Source organism: Pavona decussata, unplaced genomic scaffold, assembly GCF_977016875.1.
Source record: "Pavona decussata unplaced genomic scaffold, jaPavDecu1.1 SCAFFOLD_113, whole genome shotgun sequence".
NCBI classification, from domain to species: Eukaryota; Metazoa; Cnidaria; class Anthozoa; order Scleractinia; family Agariciidae; genus Pavona; species Pavona decussata.
The window spans coordinates 434,138-444,949 of NW_028145527.1; the positions used below are offsets into that span (position 1 = coordinate 434,138).

At 38.8% G+C, this 10,812-nt stretch overlaps 1 protein-coding gene across 1 annotated transcript in view; it reads right to left on the reverse strand.

Moving 5' to 3' along the window:
* LOC146470589 (uncharacterized) overlaps positions 1-5,522 on the reverse strand; it is a 38,993-nt gene extending 33,471 nt beyond the window's left edge. The window contains exon 1 of the mRNA XM_085121757.1: positions 5,182-5,522. The gene's annotated coding sequence lies outside the window, so the exon portion shown is untranslated. The remainder of the gene's footprint in view (positions 1-5,181) is intronic.
* Between the last annotated feature and the right edge of the window lie 5,290 nt (positions 5,523-10,812).

Sequence of the window (10,812 nt, forward strand, 5' to 3'; positions counted from 1 at the left end):
TACTGATACAAAGGTTTTTAAAAAATATCTTTAATAGTTTTAAACCCGGTTACAGTGGTTTCTTTAACAATTCTGAATACAATATGATAGTGCATATAAACGTACACGACATGCGTGAAAAGCAGATAGTTTTATTTTAATTGTTTAACTTAGAGTTCTAATATGTCACCTGTGGTTAGAATTCATCTGCATACTGATAATATTTGTAAGTTGCATTCAATAACATTTTGTTTATTTTCACTATTACGAAATCCTGTACCTCAAGTGAGAACGCGAGAAAGTTATCCAGTCCAAATCACATTGCCGCAAACTAAACCTTCCATTTAGAAGACCATTGGATGTGTGAAAGCCACTCACGAAAGCTACAGATGAAGGCAGTATGTCAGCAAATGTTAACCGCTTAAAACTAACGTTCCTTCAAGTCATAAATCATTTGTAGATTGAGACTCAGCAATGAAAATTCCTAAGTTTTAACCTTAGAAATTTGGCCGACTATTTAGCTCCAGTGTCACACAATCCCAAGCGTCAATATTGCGTCTCGAGTGCCGAGCTCAATTTGATAGATAATCATGATTGAACATGTTCTCCAGTAAACTTTCTCAACAAATGAATGTAACTCAGGGCAAGGCAGAAGCACACTGCGCTGACAACTGTCTAAATCTAGCAACAGTAGCTCCATATCCTGGCTGATAACGCAATGCAAGTCTATCCCTAAATCCTGACTGAATTTCTTATTCTAACCCTAATCGTTACCTAAACCTAGCCATTAACTCTTTACCTGACTGACGGTAACACTAAATCCTGACCCTAACTTCTTACCCTACTCTCACAGTGTGCGTTTGTCACGCATTGAGTCCCATTTAGAGGTGTTTGCTGCCAGACAAAAGAGAGCTCGGTTGGTGAATTTATACAATTGACTTGAGACACCTAAAATTCCTCCTACGTTACCAGTTATTGCGTTGTTAAGGTTAGATTAGGATCAGCTCAAATTATAAAGCATAAAGACGAATTTAGGTGTTCCAAGGTCACTATCAATCTAACTGTACTTCATGAACACTTTAAATCCAAATTAGAATTTTTAATATTCAGGCAAAACAAAAAAAAAAAACCGATGTCGATTATTTTGTGTTTTCTTGGCGGTCTGTCCAGTACTATTTTTAAAGATTGTCTTGCTTGAAAACGCGCGACTTCGATGTAACAGATCACTTGCTATGCTTACAAGACAATCGAATCAGCAAAACTATACTGCCTTCAACATTTTTCTCTAAATGTCTGTAAACAGTAAAGACTATATACAATGACCGGATAGACATCTCTTCTCTCTCTTTCTCAGTATAACAACAAAAATATGATAGCTGAGCATTCTGTGAATATTCCATACATCGATTTAACGTTAACATAAAGGAAAACTGATCAACGTGACGATAGGTAACAGAACGAGACATTTTTGTATTTCATGTAATTGTTGATAGTATCGAGAAGTTCCCAACAGGGAACACCCTTGAAAATTTATGGTCAATCATAAAATTATTTAATAAGAAGTTGTCCCTATCTACCGATGTCTTGTGGTCTTTGAAACAGAAAGGAGGTCAATTAGAAAAACATTTTTCTGGTTTAAAAAAAAAAAAAAAAATCGGGTTTCAAGGCATCACTAAACATCGTATTAACAAGTAAGTAGGCTCTAAACTTGTTTCCATAGTAACATGCCTCGTCAATTTTCAAACTTCTAGCAAATCCACAGAAAACTACTTCATTAGAATCTATAAATAGTATAATAAGAACGTTAAATAATATAATGGAGACCAATGCGTGGTTATGTATTTCAACCTCACTACGTTTAGTCTGTTTCTTATCGCGCTATTTTTGGAGAAATCTTAACTTGATCCAAGTTACTCTTTCAACCAAGTGACTTAAACACAATAATCGTTTTCCAAATGAAAAATCTCTTTAACTAACATCTGTTCCTTTTTCGAAGAAGGAAACAAACCAAACTCTTACCACGGAATGTCTACCAACTGTTAACTAAACCCAATTCTAACTAAAAAATTATTGGCATCGCAACTGCTGACTTAATCTTGTAATTCCCCAGAGTCGAGATGAAGACTGGAAAATAAATCTTAATTTTCAATTTTGCAATTTGCTTTAATTGAATAGATTGCTCCCTAATTCCATAATTTGGTTAATTTATTTATACATTTTTCAGACGCCAAAATTGGAACCACATCAGTAAGTGTAACTCTGGGAAGCAAAATATTTTAAATATTGCACGACTGAGCAACTTTCGCAAAAGAGCCGCAAGTCAGATTATTGGGATATCTATAACCTCTACTAGTGACCACATCCTTGACGGGAATAGAAAAAACTCTTAATCAGAGCAATTGAGTGCAATTCAATTAAAAAAGGAACGATTTAGGTCACCTAATGCATGCATACAAATTAAGCCAAAGCAACGACTTTGTCAAAGGATTTTTCTTCCAATTGCAATTTTGACCATGAAGCGCATCAAGTGTGAGTATCCCAAGGAAATGCCGCTGGAGAAGAATATGTACTTTTAACTGTTTTGAGCGTGATTACGAGGGAGCAAAAGTCATGAAATGTTAAATGGGTAACGCCAGCTCAAATGAAGACCACTAGAAATCGCATGCCTATATACCAATTATGTGATTGAATGGCTACTAGTGCAAAAAGCCAACGTAGGCTATGGACTCATGAGCATGGTATTGATAAGGCTTTTCTGCACTAACAGCCTTTTAATCACAAGACAAATACAGAAGCCCGACTTAAAAAAAATTTCTTTAATAGCTAAGCCCACGGAGAGGTTTTGTCATCTTTTTCTGAAAGAGCTGCTTTACCCATTTGACTTGATCTGATGGCAATATAATGAGTGAGGGATTATGACCACATGATTGTATTGTGAGGAAATGAGAGTTAAGAGATGATCTCATGTAAGTAACGGAAGTTATATATCATGGAACTGGAAGGAGCAGCTAGGGTCAATAAAGATTTAATGGACTCATAGAATATAATAAAAAAGTGAAAAAAAAAGAAGTAGTAATTTCTCATGATTTCATGTTTACCCACGGTCCATGTTTATGTTGGGGATGGGGAAGGGAGGGTGGGGATGGAGGAGGGAGTTTGAGTAGGAAGGGAGGGGTGGCAAAGAGGCATCTCCTTGAAGTACAGGCAAATCGATGCACAAATTTAATTTGTTTTCTTAATTTGATTAATTTAATTTCTTAAATTTTGACACGATTTATAGGAATTACTGATCAAGAGCTCAAACCATTATCCCTTCTTGCAGGCAAGAAATCTTTGCATTTAGCTGTAACGAATCTTGCATTTGGTAAATAAATTATGATTCGGTATAAGATTTTCTGTACAGACAGAAAAGCGGGTTGTCTGTTACAGTCCTGTCAGATATGGTCACTAACAAAGGTTGCTTCTGGAAGACAATTTGGCTATGCTACAAGAATCTGTACAAAAAACCACTACTATACCTGAATAAGTAAATATCCTGAAAATGCAGATAACTTTGTATGAATTTTCGGCAACCTCCTGCTGCCTTTGACACAGTAAAACTTGCTATCATCAGACAGCTAAATTCCTACTTATTTCACAGCACATTTTAATTTAAATTTAAACCAGAGGCTTCTAAACGTTCTTTCTGATATCATGAGTAACAAATTACTCCTTAATTTTGACGCAAAATTTCAGCGTTCATTTATAATTTCACAGGTGCAATTACAAAATTGCTATGGCAACGTTTCTCGATACAACATTATAAACCAGTCAAAAACTCACGATTGTGAGCGTAATTTGTGTCCCATGATATTAAAAGGTAATCAAATGATATACTCTTGAAATTAGGAAATAGATTTCATGATCACTTGCGTTTTGTCAAAATTCTAATAATTTCCGGGGCCTTTTAATTGTCATCATTTGATTACACATACTAAGAACCTTCTTAGGAAATTCATAACCCCTTTACTCCCAAGTAACGTCTCACTTCAAAGATAGGAAACTGATATGGCCGCATCATTTGCTAATTGAAAAACCTGCAGAAACAAATCGCAGCATACTGGAATAATCACGTTTCATCCGAGGACTTGAAACTAGCTGTGCGAGATTTAGCTTGTATTGTGACATGATATATGTATTTTTTATCTTGTGAGGAAATAAAGACTTTTATATTTATATATTTATATAACTGGGTTGTTTCTGGGAGTAAAAGAGGTATATGTTAGGGCGGTTTCCAATTGAGTGTCGTCAAACTAAAACCACTGTAATTACTCTGTCCAATCGCAACAGATGTAAGTTAGAGCGGTTTCCAATTGAGTGTCGTCAAACTAAAACCACTGTAATTACTCTGTCCAATCGCAACAGATGTAAACAACACAACGAGCCAATCAGAATTCGAAGCATATACATCTAACTGACGCCAAGCGCGGGAAAACGCGTGCGGCGAAAACACGATTGGTTTTGGTTTGGATTCCCTTTGGTTGAGAAAGTGGCGCGAGTTTTGTTAACCAATCACAGAGCTAATAATACAAAACCAAAGCAAACGCGAAATTACTTTCGACACTCAATTGAAAATCGCTCTATATGGTTAATTAAGTGCGTGATTGGTGTTTCCTTCAGCTCAGGTAGCCGGCCACTTGCACAAATGCTGAGAAATGTTGATTCGCCAATAGTCCTCAGTTATGCTGGTTATCCTTCATCCTTGGTGATACGACAGTATCGCTAAACAATCTTGATCTCTTGGAAGAACTTCTTGCTGCAGGCCTGAGTGCAACCTTTATAACAGGAATTGGCACTATAGAAGAACGAGTAATAGGGCATAATTTCGTGAGGGGGTGGGGTGGGGTAGAGAGGTACGTTTTTGATATCTTCTACACGCCCGAAAAGGTGCATGAAGAGTGGGGGGAAGGTACTCTCCTTTATACACCGTCAAAGCTCTGCATTTGAATATGAAATAGAGCATATTTATTTGACGTCAAGAATAGATAAGGGCTGTATTTTCGTGAAAAGCTGTATCTACTTCAGAAGTAATTATATTCCACATATGGCAAGAAAAAATATATGATTTCGATTTATAATTAAGGGGGGGGGGGGGTGGAGAAGATTTAATTGCATGCCTGCGATATTTGTGCGACTTCAGTGTAAATTGAATATAGTACTTACCTCCTGGGACAGATGGATTACGTTGTACTTCATTGGTGACTTTGGAAACGCGGTGGTGTAGTGGTAAGAGCATCGGACGTTCGATCGGACTGTTAGAACATCGGAGGGTCGAATGGGTACTTTTGACATTCTGCTAAGGGTAACCTTGGGATGGACCAGCGTACGATCCAGGGGGGAGTAGTAATACTGACTTCTGTTTGCTTCATGTTTCAGAAACCGCGTTAAGCCCCAGCCGTGAGGTCCATTTTGACTCGCGACTTTCCCTTTGCTTCCTTGGTCCTTAAACCTGCGTTCTTTGTGAGTGCTGTTGGCGTCGTGACGTCCCATACTGAAATGACATAGAACTTTGAGGCTTATGATGACCGCTAAAAGAAAATGATTGATACTTTGTAATAAGACAGAGCAGTTGTACTGAACGTTCATGCTTTTGTTATTGTGTCTTGAACAACAAGTTGTTTCAAGTGACAAAAGAGTAAGACGGTTACTGCATTCTGTATTCTGTACCCTTTCCCGCGGAGTCAAATCTAGAGTTGTGTCATGTTTCGAGTCCATGGATATAGTCAAGTCAAGTCAAGTTTATTGCGCAGATATGCTTAGCTTCAGTGAGACAGCTCACCAGCTAGTTTTCAGGTATTACACACGAAAATAAAACGGTGCAGTGTCAACGCCTACAAAGAATAAAAGCTAAACTTTGATGCTGATTTTGGTGTGATTTTAGTTTTTCAATATCTACGAAAGCGATAGGTATCGTGATTCCTATTGCGTGCAGCAAATGGTATAAAATAAAGGATTCAAATCGACAAATACTGTACAAACCTAAAGCAAACCCACATTGTATAACCTCATAAACAAATACAATGCGCTCGGTTAGACTCACAGAAAGGTTAAAAACTTTGTACTTTGAAGACGCCTTGTACATGGCCTAAATTCAACTGCCGTGCTAATTCTCGTTTTCATGACCGACTTATTGAACTATATAGTAAGCAGCTTCACCTTGATCTCACAATAATTAACGAAATTGTAATAGCTTACCTTCCTTTACATCATGCACTACAAGCCAATGACAGTCGAACACTAGAAGGATGGGAACTATGAAAACCTGATGCACATGCACAGCGGTCTTGTACTTCATTTCACTGATCTGAATCTGAAATTTTCAAATTAATAAAAAACCAAGACTTACATTGATCAAACCGCTTGAAGTCAATGTCACTTTTGCCATTAATAATGTATGCAGGGGGAAGAAGAGCGATTCCACTTACAGAAATTCACATTATTTAAAAATAAAAATTTAAGAGACTGGCTTTTACCGAAGCGCAGGGGACTCCTTAGCCTCGCACAGGGATGTCGGTAGATCGGCTGTTTAGTTGTTCTGTTAGCTATAATGGAAATAGGTCAGCTTGAGCGTCGTCTAATGTTGAGATTGGTGTGCGTGACAGTCCCTAAAAAGAAAAGGTAACGCAACAGTAAGTCACAAGGTACCTCAAAATCTCCTGATTTCAAACATTTTCCAAAGTTAAGAATGCTCGCCCATTATCTGTAGACTACGAGTAGCCCCATATTTTTCTGAGGGATAGTAAAGCAAGCGAATTAAAGGAGCGCGAGAGAAGTTGCTTCCCGCGCGTGGCATCTCCTCGTGGAAGGAAATTTTCGCGCGTGCTCGCGTGTCTCCCTCGCTTTACTATTCCTAAGAACGATAAGAATACTCGTGGTCTAGTTATCTTATTGACAGAAGTATTTGCTTTACCCTTCCACTGTTACAAGCTAACTTTAGTTCTGTTTACAAAAAAGGTAGTAGTACTTATGCCGAATCCAACTACTGTTCGGTAAGCTAATATAATGCAGATCGTTTCTTCAGTTTTAAGGTAGTTTTTACCGAGTTACTTTTCTAGTATTGATTATTGGCCGTTTTGGAATATAGATCCTTAGAATCACTGAGCCGCACTAAATGTGGGCAAGGATAGCTTTTCTTGATCATTTATCTCCTTTTTATCTTCTTTTAAACCCTCGGTAAAGGATCAATTCTCTTACCCTGTATGCTCGATGCTTCATTTATCATGATGGGTAAAATTGGCGCTGACTATATTGAGATCGTAAAGGGTCTGAATAACAATGTGAACAAAAAAGAATTTGTGATAAGAATAATTTCACATAACAGCTAGCTAGCTTAGCAGCTCGACAGTGACTTGCGTACGTAGCCCGACGAAAATGTAAGGTGAGAAAAAGTAGCCATTTTTCCCATGAGTTAATTACAAATCGTTCATTCGTTACATCATGTACGTAACCGTTAAATGTTCACATAGCCTGATAAAATGACCGAGTTTCAATTTAAAGTATAAATTTCTCACATAATAGTTTTGGCCTTGGAAATGTTATTTCTCCAGTGAAAACAAAAAATGCGAGCTCCAATCCGGTACATCTATGACCAGAGGCATTCATAGACACTTTTAGTACACTGAGGAGGTAATTTACAACGAAAATGGACTATTATTTTCAGGTTTCTGTTTATAGAGAAACGTTTCTGGATTTTTTAAATGACACGAAATCCCCGTGACACCGCAACTTGAAGGCCTTTTGCCAGCCTTAAATGCAACAACGATCAACAAACTTCCTAACCTTCTATCCACAGAGGTAGATCCTTGGCCAGTCATTGTCTGACCTCGCCATACATTGTTTATCCACATCTCAGAAATGAGCATGTGAAGAGTCGAAGCGAACACCTGGTAAGAAGGCAAGTGGAACCTCACGCTTGTGTTGATAAGGCCGTGCTACGCATCTTCCAAACTGGACCAGCGTAGGGCGCCTTGTACGGCCAGCATACATCGCGTCTACCGCATACCGCTGATGGCACTGGAACGAACGGCGCTCTTGGAGTGGATCTCCAGGTTAAGGATAAGGAAACGACTGAGAAAACATTGCTAAACACGGGAGAATGTTAGTAACGCTGAAAGGGAAAAACTGTAAACTTGATAAATTAAATTGATCGTCGTGATTAATATATCTTGTCAATGGACCTTATTACATTTAGAAAGCATCTTTCTTGTTCAGCAGCTTGGTGTTCGAGGCTATATAAACAATGCATACCCTGTGTGAATCTTTTCTACGTTTCTGCTTTCATTCCGTGCCATTGACCTACTTCATTACTTTCATGATTCAGCTGACAACCCTCGCCCCCCCCCCCCCCCCCGAAAAAAGCCATCATCACTAAATGTTGCATTAATCCGCTCCCAGTAGCTTACCAAACACACCGCAAGGCAAATTATCACGAACAACCCTCTGTATTGCAAGCTTGATACCTTGTCGTTTCCTGACTTGTTGTCCGCTTGCACATCATGAAGTAACAACTGATTGAGGTCACAGAGTAAGTTGCTACGAGCTGTCGTCGTTCTTTCCACTGAAGTCACCTTACAGAATTCATACCCTCTGCTGTTGCCCTGCTAGAAATGGCTTACCTAATAAAAAACAAACTCACACGACAAAATAAGGGAAACAACACTAATGGCAAAAGTGATCTATTTTGAATCCTTTCCAGTCTAAGATTCCCCTTGCTTGTCTCCAAACTGATTTACACTTAGTCTTGCTCTCCCGACACCATTGGTCCTTGCCTTTGAATTGTTTCTTTTACTTGGTCTCTAATAGAAAGGCAATGTAAAAGTAAAGGATTTTATAGTTGTCGCACTTACACTATCTTTCGAAGAGTGCTGCCATCTCTGAACTGTTAGAGTATAGATTTTCCCTGGTAGGAGGTGGTCACACAGCATTGGGGGGCTGTACCAACTTGGAGCTGAAAGTCGAGCGGATAACATACACTGTCAGAGGTGTAAGAGCAAAACTGAAAAGAAAAAAGGCTTACCTGCATGTAGGTACCAAGACTCCAAGTCTGAAACTATGCTTCATCAAAGATCAGAGTATGCTTCTTTCTTACCTCATTCTTCAACGTTAGAGCAGTCAGTTTCCTCTGTTCTTGGGTCTCCAATGGTTATCGCCTCGGTTGCGCGTGACAGGTGCTGTTGTTGTGCCAACAAGTGCGTATATTCGGTGGAATTTATCGCCATTTTTACTTTAGTTGTAGTCAACCGTATCATCTGGTTGGTCAAGATGTCACATCAGCTCTCCAAACTTTGATGACGGCGAGAAGACGAAAAAAACCCCATTCTTCAAAAGTGAAAAATTGAAGAGCTGAAATTGAACAGTTAGTTGTTTATAAACCACACAAGACACAAGTAGAACAGATTGCCACATTTCCGTTTGTGAACATTTTATTGTCAGTTTATTTCAATAACAATTTGTTGCTTTCAAAGCTTTAGTTATGTTGTTTAAATAATAAGAGATAAAGAGACATGTGCGACAGCAAGACTCAAAACAGCCATTTATTTTGAAAGTTTTATTTTTTCTGAGTAAGTCATTACAAACACAGCACTTTTGTGAAATATTATGAAGAAGCGTGCGTTCGGTGGAGAGCGGAGAAAATCGTAGGACGCGTCCAAGTAGAGCCCAGCAGAAAAAAGGGTTGAAGAGGCGAGTACCGTTTCCAAGCCAATGTTGTCGCTGAAAAAAGTTTCCTCGGAAAGAAAAGCGGAAAAAGAGCCAACGTTGTCGTCCAAAAAGAGTCGTTTCGGAAAGAAAATCGATGTGCTTGTTTCCTGAAATGGAATAAGTGGGTTAGTTTTTTCCTGAAATGGAATAAGTAGGTTATTATTTTTCCTGAAATAGAATAAGGGGTTTAGTTTTTTTTCTGAAATAGAATTATGCTGTTAGTATTCTTTATTTAGCTTAGGTTAAGATAAAGACACAAGACACAGTTTTGTTTGTTTATTTATTATAAAGCTCTTAAATTACAATCTTAATTAGCCGGACAGTTTCGAAAGAATTCCATGGGGGGATGCGCTTCTAAATGAAAAATTTGTTGCCCAGGGAAACCAAAGAGAGTTCCTGAGTCCTACAAAAACTGAGACTCCGAGAGGCACTCTCTAGGGCCCCCCAGACGTTCCGCAGGGAGCGTGTTTTGCCTGCTATTGAAACATTGTCGATAGCAGAGCTTACACTCGTGCATTCGGAAGTATGCAACCAAACGAAGACCGAATTCGATAGCCGATGACGAATGAAAAAGCCGGATTGAAGCGGAAATATTGAAGTCCGAATCGAAAGCCGGATCAAACGTCTTATGTTAACTCTAGAAGATAACATCTATCCCAAACCTTTGCGTTTTCTTATACTATACGGTACCCGAGATTGCGAGAGAAGAATCACGGTTTCTGCAACGATCCGGGATTGTTGTTATCTTCTAACGTGATACAACTTCGCGGTTGTATCACGCGCTTATTCCACATACCTCATGTTAGGGCTACCCTACCTGCTCGGCTGTCACGCATCAGGACGCTGTTTCCCTCTCCGCCATATTGGTGGAAGACTCAAACGAAGGATCAATGGGACACGTACATGGAGTGTTGCCAGCTTGAACAGTCGATGAGATCTCACCTGGAATTCGGTGCCGGCCGGCCAGTTGCACGTTTTCACAACTGCGCGAAATGGAATACAACTGCTAGAGTTTTATGCTTATGTTCAGTATGACGCCAATTATATTACGGCTAAATTGTTAAATGCGCTTGTGAATTGATGAAGTAAAGTAAA